We start from the raw sequence: 15,059 nt of genomic DNA on the forward strand, positions 1-15,059 counted from the left end.
GCAAGTAGCACCTTGGTTTTTTGGCACTGGACGTCCCCTGCCTCCTGTTGTGCTGCTTATTTGCCTTTCTCCATGTGTTGCTTCAGCCTTGACCATGTGCATTTCTGGAGGTTTGTCTTATTTACATGAACAGTTCTCGGAAAGTTCAGCTGAAAAGCAGCTTTTTTTTTCCCTGGGAACAGCCAGGAACCACTAGTGTGTGATCTTTGTGTATAAAGTTGCCTTTCTCTGATTATAAACAGTGGCCCTAGGATGGATGTGCGGTGGGCCTGTTTAGATTTAAACCTGACCCACCTCCTCGTTTTCAGTGCTGGCATCCCCTGTGAGCTACGTGTTCTTTCCTGCCTTTTGCAGTAACACGTGGTGGGAGTTTTTTAACCTTTAAATTGGAAAGTCCTATTAAATTGTGGTGTCCTACTCTAGGAGAGTGTATGATTTTTTTAATTTTAATATTTTTTTTTTTCTTGCCAATGCAATATCAGATTCGCAGATTGCTCATTAATTTCCCATGCTTTTCTTCTGATGGCCTGGTGAGCCAAGATAGCCTGATAGCCACAGAGAGCCTATTGCATGTCCCAGTTAGCACCTGGGAGCTCTGACAGAGGGAAGGGATGAGCTGGGAAGCACAGATCTGTGCCTTGGTCCTGCATCTGCATGGAAGAGCTGCTGCAAGATCAAGTTCTGCTGGCTATCCCTCCCAGAGCCCTTCATCTGAGCTTGTTTCCCCAACCCTGCTTTGCATCAGATTGATATGAGCTAATTATTTCTGAAACCCCTTTAATTGGTGGTTCTTTCTGGTCCAGCTGTTTGTACAGTCATAAGCAGCAGAGTGAAGACCTGGGGCAGAGCAGCATCACCTTTCTTCCCAGGAAGGCAGGCTGGATCAAGGGGTTGACAGCAATCCCTGGGGTCACTGATGAAGCAAGAAAGGCCTTTGTGTGGCTTTGTGGGCAAGGCTGGAAAATGCAGCATTCCAGAAGCTTGCTGCTTTACTGGGTGTTCATAGTGTGCAGCTGTGTACTGAGATGTAGCAAGGGTTCCTGAAAATTGAGTTGTGGCTGTGACGCTCTGGAGAGGCATTTCTGGGGTGCTGGCAGTGGTTCTTCCAGACTTCTGGAAAGCTACTCTGCAGTGGAGCTGCTCAGCTGGAATATTTGGCCCCAGACTGCTCATTGTGGAAGGGACATTGCCTATGTCTGGGCTGAGAAAGTCATCCTGTGCTGAGCTAAACTGGGGAGACAACCAGGGAGCTGGAATTGTGGAGCAGCACAAGAGCTGCGCCTTCCCTCTGGTGCCAAAACAGTCTCCGTGTTGCTATGAAAATGTCTTGTGGAAAACTTTCCACTTAGAACTGAAGTCTCATTTATGTCTGCCCAGGACCTGCTCTTGGACTGAATTTTATTTTTTAAGCAAATGAGACTTTCTGGTCCTTGAGGCGGTGGAAATAACTGCTCCACCAACTTGCAGCCCACCCGGCCTCGGGGGCCTGGGAGCCAGTGGGGGGTTTTGGCAGAGGAGAGGTTTGTTCAGCAGCAGCAGTGCAGGGCCTGAGTGGGGCAGTGGGCAGCGCAGCTCTCAAACTTACTTTGTGAGCCTGAAACTTGATTTTCAGGGGACCACAGCTCTCCATATTGCAGCCTTCAGAGTACTGCTGTGCTCCCACAGACTCCTCCGGTCGCCCCCAGACTGCAGGCTACAAACTGAATATGAAATACTTAATAGGAGCCAAACTGCCTTGAAAAATGTGTGGATGCAAAATTTATTTGAAAAATCTGGCCTTTTGTGTATTTTCTTTCTGGAGTCTCTTGTCCTGCTTGAAGTTCTTACATTACCTGCACTGTTACTTGGAATGCTCTGCAGGCAGGAGAAGGGCTTATTAATGTGGGTTTTTACATAGATAAATGTGGTTGTGAAGTACTGTTGACACATGGAAATGTTGGTGGATGCGTAGAGAAGGATCAGCTGCTTTGTGATAGCTCTGTGCCAGTTCCCTCGTTCGAATATAGTTACGAAACCCAGTTGTAGCAAAGCATGCTGTAAAAAAAAAAAAAAGAATAAAAAAAAGGCATATTTCTGTGGCTTAAAAAGAAGAAAAATCAAACCCAAAACCACACCCCTCCTTAGTAAAAGTTTTGCGCACATAGGAAACAAAGGCATCGGCATTTGCTTGTCAGAGCTAATAAAGTTTGCTTGGATCTTAATTTTTCTGCTTGATTTCACAAAGTAATTGAAACTTCCTTTTTGCTGCAAGCCCTTTTTTCCCCTTCTTTTCCCTCTTTTTTTTAAATATTCTTAAAAGAACATCTTTTGGTCAGTGAGTTGATGGAATTTTGCTCAGGAGGCAGGCGCAGTTTGAGCGTACTTTGCAACTGGTCAGTCCAAGCTTATAGGACAAATTACTTGTGTCTGCAAGTCATTCCTCCAAGTTGAAAACCACCTAGACCAAATAAACCTTGAACTACAGGTTTTATAGGAGCTTTTGAGCATGTAAGTGAGGCTTTTCTAATCGCAGTGATCTGATAAAACCTTAAAAACCAGGGTTCCCATAAAGAAAATAGTTCCACTTGAGGCGATAAAAGCCACATCTGGTAAGCTTTGCTTGCTACCTCCTGATGACCTGTGAAACAGCAAATAGTCCCCACTGCAGAGGAGCAGTCAAACTACTGGTGCCATACCCTTGTCATGGAGGGGATGCACCAAAAAAAAAGCTGATTTGAGAGCAAAACCACCAGTCTTTGAAGAAGGAGCCTCTTCTGGCTCATCCTCTAGCTCACATTTGATATTCCAGGATTTGATATTCCACGGTGCCTTGCTGCTTGCCTCCCGGCCGGCACGGCACAGGGAGATGCAGAGGTTAGGATAAGGAGGGGCCTGTGTAATTGAAAGCAAACAAACAGCTAAGACAAAGAAAGAAACATGAAACAGCAAACCCAAAGCCACAAATAGAAAACAGACTTTCCAGATTGATTAGTTCAAATTTGTTTATTTGAAGTCCCAAAAGTTCGCGTTGTCACTCTTTTGAGGTGTCTCTCCAATTTGGCAATATGTTGACCATGTGTTTGCAGATCAGTTTTTCACAAGAAAGACCCTGGTTTTTGGTGTGTTGGTGTTGCCCTAAACTTTGAATTGAAAGGAGGGTGGCAAGGTCCAAAGATTGATTTTTAATTGTGACATCCAGGTGCTGCTTTCGAGGTAATTACATTCTGTTAAATTTTTGTTTCATGGAGAATTTTCCTTGGGCACATACTTAGTGCTAAGATGTGCAGCTGATTTCCCAGGTTTAGGAAGCAGGTTTAGGAACACAGATGCACTTACTGGCTTTGGAAATCAGTGGAGACCTGAAAAAGTCTGCGTTTGGGCAGAGAGGTGCTTCCTATCTTCAGTAACAAATCAACAGTGCAGCTGTAATATATGTATATATTTTATGGATTTGGCTTAAACACCCTCAAGTCCCCAGACAGAGGAATTACAGCTCCAGCCTATTAACTGTTGGCCATTAATGAGTCAGGTCTAAATGCCTTGATTGTGCCTGAGATTTCTAAGCTGGATCTTTGCATAACATTAGCATGGCAGGAATGCCTCCCAAGGACAAATAAGAACTTCCCAGGCCTTCCCATGCCTCTCCAGGAAGGAATAAGTACATTTTGGGTTGTGCTGATACCATCTCGTGCCTTGGTGCTATCAAAGGGGGTGGAAGCTCCCCGCTGCTCTGGTAGCCTGGCTCTGATGTTCTTTCACATCCAGGCACATTGCTTATCTTTAACCAAGGCTTGGATAAACTTCCAAAATAAATGACTGTAGTAGTCCAACTCGGTCTGCTTTGGCGTAGGTTTTCTGGAGTGACTCAAACGTTATAAATATGAAAGTAGCTAGACTTCAAACGCCGCTTTTGGACCGGGTTTTCAGAGTTGCCTCCTAAAGCAGCAAAGGGGAGCCTCTCCTTGAAGAAAATCTTCGGGTCCTCCTGTTTAAACCCCCTCCCTCCCCGCTTCTCTTTTCATCCGCACCCTTTGTTCACGTCTGCCTTCCTGATTAAGAACTAATCAGCGAAGATAGATTAGTCGGGGAGCAGCGCAGCCCTTGGGAGCCGCGCAGCTCCGGCGGGTCAGGAGCCGGGAGGCACCGCGGGGTCACCGGCACCGCCGCGGAGGAGGCCCGAGGAGGCCGCGGAGCCGCGCTCCAGTGCACGGAGGAATGCGGTAACAGGATTTAAAGGAAACGTACAGAACTAACGAGGATTAAGGCTAATTGTCCTACGAGGGGCGGCAGGATGTGGCCGTGCGGGGAGCGGCTCTGTTCTGCGACGGGGGGAAGTCTGGGAGTTAGCAGGGCTCAGGTAGGGTTTAGTTGGTTTGGTTGCTGTGTGGAGAAATTGGGAAATAAGTGGATTGGAAATGAAAACAAAAAAAGTTGAGTTCTCCCTTAAAGACTTCAAGGCTGTCAGAGCAAATATTTCTGCAGTTGGTGGGAAGCATCCTCCGAATGGCGGGTTCTGGCCGGGCTGTTCTTGCTGGCTTTGCTCAGCTGTTGCCTGTGCAGGGAGCTGGTGTCCCCTGAGTGTCCCCTGAGTGTCCCCTGAGTGTCCCCCAAGTGTCCCCCTGGGGCTGGCAGGAGGCTCCTGCTGAAGGACTCTGCCTGCTATGAGTGTTTTGAATGCTGCTGGAGGTGTTTAGAGGACCCTGCCTCCCCTCCTAGGTCAGGCTGGTTATCAGAAAGGCCACGGGTATCTCTGAGCTTGAATAAGGGGGAGATTTAAGAAGGAAAAGCCCTCAGGCTTGGTCCTTAGCAAGCCACAGTGTGTGAAATGCTGTCTGGAGCCAACCATCCATCATCAAGTGGTACTAGAGGGCAGCCAGACCAAAAAGAGTTATTATTAACATTGTATTTCTGTGCATTGGGGAAGATCTGTCCCTGTCTGGAAGAAAGTGAAGTTTGCCTGCGTCCCAGCCAGAGGATGGAGAGATGATGCCCTTCAAGGCTGCGGGACCCTCGGGGCAAACCCCTGTTTATTTGCCTTGTGTCAAGGGAGGGGATCACAGCGGGGTCTGGGGGCACCAGGGGCCTGTGATGCTCAGCAGGTGTGGTTGGCTAAGTTGCTCAAGCAAACTCATACTTCCTTGGGCCTTGAGTTTAGCTGTTCCTGACTGAAGCAGTCCAAAGCTCAGTTTTCTGTCCCGTATAGAGGTGCCTTTGGTGACACTGGGGGTGTGCAGAGACAGGGGAGGTGTCTGATTTCCCAACTGTTAGATTACAGCTGGACTTTGCCACACCTGAACCCTTAAAGCTTGTCATCTTTTTGTTTATACTTCCAGTTACCACAAGTCCTAAGTCCTGACTCCAAAAGCCCCAAGCAGGCAATACTCTTGCAAGTGGAGAAGATCAGTTTTCCCTCCAAAGAGAGGAAAAAATACCTGTCTCTGGGGTACACTGCCACCCTCAAAGCAGCCCTGCCACCTCTTCCTTGGCTGTCACACACACACACACGCTGCTTCAAGATATGCTTTCTTTCTGGCAGAAGCAGCAAACTGGAATTTTTAGTTGATGCCTCTTATCAGAGCTCTCCTTTTTCACTTGGTGGGCAGTGTTCTCCGCTTGCTTTAAAGCTGTGCTGCTGTCAGCCTTGTGTTTATTTTACTGGGGAGAATACTCCTGTGGAGATGGTCGCGTGCCAGGAAGGAAGGGATGTAAAACAGCATTGAGGTCCTGCTAACAGTGGTGACACATCCACGAAGGGCAGCAGAGTTAGAGTCCTGTGCTCACATCCTGCAAATGCTGCAGAGCTGCTGGCACCCTCTGATCAGAGCAGGGCAAACCAGGCTGGCACATCTGGGGCTGTACTTCCCCCAGAGCTCCTGAGTGCATGGTGTTAGAACCATCCCAAGCCCTCTCTTCAACTACACACTTCCAGGAGAAGCATTCTGTGCAGCAGCCTCCCTACATCTATCACCAGGCACAAAATAACATACCCCATTTTCCAGTGTGAATTATTTCCCATTCCCATTCTGAAGGCTCATGCAACCAGAGTCAGCTTTCCTTTCTTCCCTCCTCAAAACATTAGTAACTCTGCTGGGACCTCACACCTAAAAATCACCAGAAGAGTGAGCACAGCCCATATTCCCTAACTCAGATCCTCACCATGAAGGTCAACTGCCAGCACCACTCTCCATCCAGGCATGGGGCTCCAGCCCTTTCAGAGTCACAGAAGGTCTTGGTCCTGGATTCGAACATCATGGATTCTCATCCCCACCTGAACTTTTTTTTTCCAACCACACAGGATTTTTTAAGCAAGGAGATGTCTTCACCATGTAGTCAGCTCCCAAAGCTGACTGGTAGGGTTATGGAAGTACCACAGTTTAGCACCATGTGCCAGCATTCAGCATATTTAACATCCCACCCAATTAGCAACAGTTTTGTATAAATGGTTTATTTGCCTTATTAATGTTAAAGCCACTTGTTTCCCCGGCACTTTCACTTAGGTTATTAATCAATGTGCATTTTAGTTTTTTGCTGATTACTCTAATGGCACAAAAAAATTCCCCAGACTCACAGAGAAAGCTTATAATAGCGAAATGATTTTTTTTTTTTTTTTGCAAACTTGTCAAGCGTCAAAATACACTCTTTGATACCCAAACCAAAGCCCTTTCACCTACGCTTAACAACAGTGAACTATTTTCAGTTGAGCTTTACTGCATCTGTTAACTCAGCTGCTAATCCATCTTGCAGGCACGGGAATGGCAGTGCACACAATACCTCAGTGACATACCTCCCTTCAACACAACAAATAATCCTAATTATTTCCATAGTGCATACCTACAGTTACTTAAAATATCGTATACAACCCAGGTCTGTCTGGCTTCTATTTTTCCATTTTGCTTTGTTGACAGCTTTGGGTTCCCAAATTTACTGCCAAGAGGGTCAGGGAGTGCAGAGAACAAGAGAGATTTATATCCATGTGTGTACATTAAGCCAAATGCACATTAAGAAACTTAATTTTCTACTGGAAAGAGCAACTTAGGACACAAAGAGGGCTCTTGCATCCACCCACCCAGGTCCAAATAACCACTGCAAAGCTCATCCTGGACCTGATGACAGAGGCAGTCCCTGAAGGACCAAGTCTGGGTAAATGCTGTCTTCTGAGGTCAACCAGAGTGATTTGGGAACATCCCTCCTGGGCAGGGATAGACCAGGAGAGCTATTCCCACACTCCTAACCCAGCTCTTCAGCCCCAAACAAAAGACAAAGATCTGTCTCTGCTCTCCACAGCAGTCCAGAGAAGCATCATTGGTCAAATGAGATCCCCTCCTGCCCAGCTCTCAAATTGAGGCTGGGGCAATGGGAGAGGTTCGGGTGGAAGACCCCAAGGGCCAAACCCAAAAACTCTCTACAGCACATCTGGGCTGGGGCTCTGCCCTTGGCAGGTGATGTCTTAGCAAGGAGGGTGCAGAATCTTGCCTTCAGTGAGGTTTAAAGAGTTCATTAGAAGCTAAAACCCAGCTCACCTGAGGAAAAATACCATCACTGCTTCATTTCCACAGCACAGCCAACAATTTCCTACCGACAGGGTGGCCCGAATACTGCAAGGTTTTACACCCTGGAAAAATATGCCATGATAGAGCCTGCTTTCATTCCAACAAACAGGATATTGAGTCAATTAGTGGCATACCAAACACTAACCAGACAGATGAAGATAATACATTTCTGCAAACATCAAAAGAGAGAGAAACCACACAAAGACCTGAATATACAAATAAGGCGAGGGGGAAAAAAGAATATTAAAATATTACATAATTAAGCTTATTATTTAAGCAAATCTGAAAAGGAAATAACTCTGGCTAACTAGAGGATTCTCCCTGGCTCTAGCTAAGACAGAAACCTTCAATGAAAACCAAGAGTTGTTAGTTAATTAAAAAAACAAAACCAAAAAACCCTCCATGGTATCTCTGAGTGAGAACTTAGGAAATGCAAATTCTCTTTATTATCACTAAATTCTTTAGGCATGAAATAGTTTTCTCATAACATGTCTGCCTACACACACTGAGTGAGTGGTGTTATACGAGGGACAAGGTATGCTGAAAATTATTGTTCTTTTTTTCTCACTTCTCTGGTGAGGAGGTTGGATACAGATAATAGATCAACCCACCTCCAGGATGACTGAGCCCCTCTACCAGCTACCAAAGAACATGTAAAAAGCCCAATACCTGCAGTCAGTAACTCTTACCTTTACCTAAGGGTAAAAGTCACAGGAAAAAGAAGTTGCATACAGCCAGCAAACTTCAAAATTCAACAGACTGGTCAGCAGATTTTACTGGGGTAATCAAAAAAACCCTCACCAAGTATAATTTCATGCAAATAAAGGGGGCAAAAGGGGTGGCACAGAAGAGAATCCATTTGGAACAGCAAATACACAGAATTACTGAAGCCTCAGGCACAAGGAACAGCAAATAGAAGAGATCTGGCTGGGAGACAGTCACTTTCGTTGTGAGACTTCTCTTATTTTTTTTCCTCAAATTTCCTACTAAGAAGGCTAAACAAAGCCAAAAACCCTGCTTGCTTGTATTTATTTTTCCCCTAAAGCTGTTGGCTGTTTGAAAAAAAAAAAAAAAAAAAAAAAAAGCAGCCTCTTACCAAAACTGATCCCATCACAACCACTGTCATTTAAATTGGAATATTTTTCCTTCTAAACATTTTCTCCCTCTGTTTTTGGCCCCTCTCCCTCTGCATGCCCCAGGCACCTCCAGGGATGCTCAGACCAGTGCTGGGTGGCTCCACACATGGACAGGCGGGAAAAAGCAGGAATATGCCACTGCCAACCACTTTTCCAGTACTTTTTTTCCTTTTCAAACACAGCTGATTCCAGTGTCAATGCACAAAAACACATTTCAGAGCCACACAGTAGACTCCTGTGAGATGCACCCAGGCTCACCTATTTGTGCCAGCAGACTGGTGGTCATCCACTGGCAAGTCCCAGATCTGGCAGTGGATGACCCTTGTGATTCTGAGGATCATCCTTTATGTGGAAAAATACCCCTAAAAATTACAAAGGCAACTCAGAAGGATGTAAGACATCCTCAGAAGGATGTAAGGTTTTGTGGAGGCACTTGGTAAGACAGATCTCCTCAGCCAAGAGCTGCACCACGATGGGAAGCCACTGTTCTCCCAACTGGTGGCACTGGCACATTTCAATGCAAGCAGCACTGTCCCAAGGCACTGGAACTGTGGCTGTGTGGCCAAACCCCCTGAACATCCATCCCCCCTTTCCAATATTATCAGCTATGCAGGGGCTCAACAGAAGTGAAGCTTTCCTGCTTGCACAAGCAGCAAAAACAGGACACAAAGCAGAGCTACCATTTCCATGAGTTCCACAGCAGTAAGAGCACTAAAGGCATGCAAACTGGCAGCTGTGACCCAAGCAAAATTTTTTTTAAAAAACCCCAAAAGCTAAAGATGTTTTTAATTCCTCAAATAAGAAACAAAGCTCGTGGAATTCAGCCACAATTTCCTGTTTTCGACTTAAAATAAAATTTGAAAAAATATCCCAGGCTTTATACAAACAATAATATAATCTATAAATTGGAACACAAGAGACATGTTAATTAACTTCCAGAGATTAATTCCCTATTGCAGGATCCAAAAATAGGCACTGCAGAACCTGCTGCAATTCTGAGATCAACTTTACGCAGAAGAGAAGGGGAAAAAAGAAAACAAGAAACAAACAAACCCAAACAAAAACACAAGACCAACTGCAAACAACTATATTAAAGGGCAGTGTATGAATAAATAGACAAATATCTGGGAAGCAGCAGAGGGATGTTTTCCACTTGTAAGGACACACTCCTTCACCCTGCCTTGGGTAGTTTTGGGCAGGGAGAAGAATAAGCTGGATGCAGGAGCTCAGCAAAGAGCCAGGACCAGCCAGGGCCACCCAAAAGTCTAAAGTGGCATGGACAGGAGACTGCTTTTACTTCCCTTGCTTTGATAGCAGAAGCTATGTGAGTTCTTGTCAGCTGCCAATGGCACGGCTCTCTTCAGATCAGCAGAGCCCCAACTCCTTATCTCCTTCCTCCTGGTGCCCTGCATGCCACCAGCCACCCGCACCACAGCACCCACTGATCCCTGGAGTCCCACTCAGGGACGGAGCAAAAGTGAGCCCAGGCTCCACACCAAGGAGAAACACACAGCTTAGTGTAATTTCACCTGGAAATATTGAAATGCCAAGACTGTGCATTTTGGTAGTGCTCTTCATCAGCAGGTATCTAACAGCAGCAGTGTGAGCAGTGATTATGCTGCGGCTGTGCCAGCATCCTGTTGGGATTGCGGCAGCGCCGGTGAAGATGGACAGGAGTTCATGGTCCATTTCCCAAAGGTGCTGAGTGTCCCCAGATCGTTTTGTAGCCAGGAAAGCTGGGCATTTTTGGTATTTTGGGTAAATCAAAGGTGATTGGATTGAGTGGACAGTTCAGTAGCTGTGTCTGTCTCGATGACTCTGCCGGAGTCAATCACAAGCTCATGCTTTTCTTTCTTCTTCTTGGCCCTTCCTAATGCAGGGCTGGAGCAGTGGAGCTGTGCTCAGGGGTGATGCTAGTGTTTCTTGTCATCTTTGTTGGGGGTTTTGTAAAGCCTCAGTAGCATGTCAATTATATATGATGGGTGGAAGCCTAATATTCTGTGATAATTAGAAGGCAAGTCTAGTGTGAAATTGGATTAGGGTCCAGCATTACAGTCCGGGATTCCTTTGGTAGCTGGTTCAGAGGAAGTCATAAAACTCTATAAAGATGACACAGGTCCATGTGTGCTAGAGGGGAGGGGCAGAGCACAAGGCTGGAATGCTGGCCCTGCTCTCAGGTCCTCAGCAGTGTTTGCCTCCTGTTCCTCCACCACCCAACCTTACCCTAGCCTGATTTCTCACATGGGAGCAAAGTCCAGCAGTAACGTCTCAGACCATAAACCACTTCTGGCTTGTTTGCTGAGCTCCAGTGAGGGGCTGGGCTGTGTGGGGAGCCTTTTAAAGAAATATCCACTCCTTGCCTCCCAGTAAACTGCTCTTGAAGCTTTAGCTAGTTTTGCAGTTAGTTGTCCTTGAAGTATGAACTTGGTTGAGGTGAGGAGAAGCAGGCTGAGAAGGAATGCTAGACATCCAGAAACAGCATTTTGAAAAGGTCTTGGAAAATTGTTTGATAAAGAGAACTGCTTTTCAGTATCATGTAGCCCTTTAGTTTGCACTGCTCACTTACTCATTTGATGAAAACTTGTTTTTCAACACATTGCAAAATAATTACTTGATTTAGAAGAAACTCTTTGTGTCTGGAGTCTGCTAAATGCAGTGTTTCTGTAATAGCTTAAATCATAAGTTTGCAGGATTACCTTTCTGAGCACATTTTCTTGGATGTACAGATGGTAACATCATGTACCATCACATTTGTCTTTAAACAACCACCTTCATTCCCCAGAGGTGTGCTGTTAACCAGCCAAGGAGCAAGTATCTTCCCTCATTTCTCTCTCTGTACTCATATGTATCATGAAATAAGGAAAAGTATTGCTGCAACAGGCCATGAGAAAGATCTGCTGCAAATCCATGTCAAGCTGTGGTGATGGTGTGCATATGCAGTAGATATTTGGAGTCAGTCTCTGCTACTTGCACTCATTTTTTGCCATGCAGCCCCTGATGTGATGATTGCACACCCTGCCAAACAATTCAATAAAAAGTCTAACTTGAAAGGAGGTTGTGGCAGAGTTATGTTTTTGCTATGCTCAAATGGTGATAAATTACAAAAGCTGATGAGGTTTTCACACTCAACAGTAGATGAAGAGTTGCCTTGTATGGGCATTATTTAATGAGTTTTAACTTGGGAAATAATTATTGCCTAATGTGTCCTTGACAGTGAGTGCACACCATGAGCGTTCTCTACGTAATACACATAAACATTAGATCTCTGCTAAGTATGCCTAAATACACATATTTTTCACTCGTTTTCCTTAGAGGAGTTCACTGCCAGTTTGACAAAGGGTGTTGGCTTTGATCTTGGCTCCAGGTCGGTGTTTGTGTGTTCATAACTGCTCTGTGCTCACATGGAGCTCTGCAGCCTTCATCCCTTCCATTCCCCTGCTTGTAGCACCGTGGTGTTTGAAAGCTGTTTGATGATGTTTTGCATCAGGGTCTGTCTGAGTGGGATGAGTCCCTTGGATGGATCCTGGATGGATCAGCTCTGCTAGCAGATTTAAAAGGCCAGACATGAGATTTCTCTCACACCGTGCCAGTGTTGTTTGGATGTATTCTTAGGGATGTGGTTGTGCTAAGGACAAACCTCTGTGTGGGAAAGCTGGGGCCCCCAGTGTCTTCCAGTGACTTTCCAGTGGCATCTCCCACATAAGAAAACTGAAGAAAAGCAGCCCACAGACCTAAACTTTCTGTTTTTTAAATGCTGAGTGGCAGAGTGCATCTTCCTATGATTAGCACTGAGTAGCCAGAGCTCTTCAGCTCCAGACAGAGCTAATTCTTGATCATGAGCCAAGACCACATAGTGCTGACATGACTGAGAAATATCTTCCATAATTAGATTGCTTGGTCATTCATTTTTGAATGTCTGAGTTACATTTTGGAGCATTATTTCTTAATGATCAACCAAATGGGATCTGTGCAAGCTTGATTTACTGTCAGTAGTGCTCTTGCTTGGCTTTGCACGTGTGTCCTGGGGAGGCACTGTCAAATCTGGGACAAAGGGGATTAGAGGAAATGATTTTGCTTTGTAACATCAGGTTGGATGGTAACTGTAGTTCAATAATGTTGATAGATTTGAAACAGATACCGGTATTTGTGAAATACTGGGCCTTTTTTATAATAAATAAATTGGAGAAGTTGTTAAAACCACGGTATGAGAGATCACAGGGCATCTGTGGGCAACTTCAGAAGCGTCTGTGAAGTGTGACTAGGAAAAGAAATCCTGCTATCAGTAGGTCTGAATTAGCTTTGCTGCTATTCATGGTTTGTGTTGTGTCAGAGTGCTTAGTCCTGTATTGGAACTGGAGCAGAGATTCAAGGTGCAATAAAGCAGTGATGCTTGAGCAGTTTCTTATTTTGATGCTTGCTGGTGAGGTGGGCTCAGAGAGGAGGGCCCAGGCGTGTTCTAGAATGGATTTAGTGGGCAGGATCTGAAAATCTGGGTGTACCCCTTCCTGTTTTTTAAATTACTTATGAAGCTGCCTGGAGCTGCCTCTCTTGGAGCTGTGTATTTGCTGCTGGAGGTACTCCTCTGAGACAGAAAGAATTAGTCTGGGGAAAAAAGGATATATCTGTAAGGAGTCAGTGACATTTTTCTGTGTTTTCCAAAAGCTTTGCTTAAGCAGTGCTGCTTCCCGTAGCAGACTTTGAGCTTTCCGTAATTGAAGAGCAGTGGATGGTCTTGTGCAATAAATTAGCTGTGTCAGAATTATCTGCTGGTCAAGGTCTCTCTGTAATGCCACAGAAAACAAACAAACCCTGTAGCACAACAGGGAAATAGATTTTAGGAGGAGAGGTTCTTAGGAAATATATATAGAGGGAGATATAAAAATATTTGTGTAGTTTTTTTAAGATGGCCCTGAAGTATCTGTAAGGAAGGAGACACTAACCTTTCTGGGCTAGGAAGTCATGCACAGTGATACAAAGGTTCACTACCTGGGCAAAAGGCATTATTGAGAAATCTTGCACAAGGCAGGGAGAGTATCAACCTGTTGTGTTAACCATGGGCAGGCTTTGAACTGCCCAAAACCTGCTTTTGTTTCTCTAAACCCAGTTTTGATATTCTAGCAGGTAGGATGGATGGCTCTTCCTTAAACGTGTGGTGCACTGCCTGTCAGGAAGATGTTATTTTCTGCATGGGGGCTGACAAGTCCTTTGCAGCTCTGACAGTGAGTCTCTGAACCCCCACGGTGGTTGGAGGTCCTTGGTGACTTCCAGGGTGGGAGCAGGCAGGGAAGAGCTTTCCCTTCTCCATCTGTTTCCTCAGAATGAAGGATAAGGTCTGGCAGCAGGGTGTGAAATAGGAGAGAAGGCAGCAGCTTACATGTTGGCTGTGTCTTTTAAAATACCATCTTACTTGGAAACATGAGCTTCTCATCCTGACTGCTTGTTTTGATCGTATCTTCTGTGTTGACAAAGATTTGCACAGTTTGCCCAAATTTGAACCACTTAGGCATCAGCCCACCTGCTTTGTGTTGGTGCTGCGTTGTGAGGCCTGTCAGAGGGCTGGAGCTGAGGACTGCTGTGCCAAGGGTTTATCTTGGCCCCCAAAACTTGACAGTGGGATTTTACGGGTGGTGCTGGAAGAGGACAGCTTCATCCCACACTGCTGCAAGGCATTGAAAAGCAGAAAGATTACATGGGTCCAGATCCTATGTCCAGATTGTCTGAGAGATTTTGAAATGGAGCTGTCGCAGATACTGAAACACTTGGTGATGATCCCTCTGACCAAGTCAGCCAGATGAGTGATGACCAGATGACTCTTAGGAAAGAATTATCTTAAGGAAAAAATATCTGTTTGAAGTCTCCAAAAACAAACCCCCTATTTCCTCCAGGATGATGACAGAAAACTGCAGAATTAGGAGCTAGGAAATATGAAGCGGTTTCATGAGCCATTGCATAAAGCAAGTATAATTTAGTGTCAGTGACATCCGTGCTTCTGAGACAGACTACTTCTCCTCTGATAATTGGACTGGGGAGGGGTGAAGAAAAAAGCACTTATCTGGACAAAAAGGGCCATTGCCACTGATGTTGTGTATTAACTGAATGAACTGTGGAAGTATTTAAAATACTCAGCAAAAACTTCATGCAAGTTACCATATACAATATATCTATATACAGGTCAATTTTCTGGTTCTTCAAATTATATTGTACAGAATGAGTACTTGTTTATTCTGTTTATTAACTGAATAAGTAAAAAGACACTTTTTTGTGTTCTTGTAGAAAGACAAGGTTTTTACAAGTGTTGTTGTAAAGTTTCTCTTAGTAATCAGGTTTTGATGTGCTTGGCCCAGTGCTGCAAATCTTCACACACCCTGCCTCATGAGGCCTCTTTTCTCTGGCA

At 45.1% G+C, this 15,059-nt stretch overlaps 1 protein-coding gene across 1 annotated transcript in view; it reads left to right on the plus strand.

Annotated features, from left to right (window-relative positions):
- The window catches only part of GPC4 (glypican 4), a 67,455-nt gene that overhangs the window by 15,257 nt on the left and 37,139 nt on the right, over positions 1–15,059 (plus strand). The window lies entirely within an intron of this gene.

The sequence above is a fragment of the Pyrgilauda ruficollis genome, unplaced genomic scaffold (genome assembly GCF_017590135.1).
Source record: "Pyrgilauda ruficollis isolate IOZ18807 unplaced genomic scaffold, ASM1759013v1 scaffold7, whole genome shotgun sequence".
Lineage (NCBI taxonomy): Eukaryota > Metazoa > Chordata > Aves > Passeriformes > Passeridae > Pyrgilauda > Pyrgilauda ruficollis.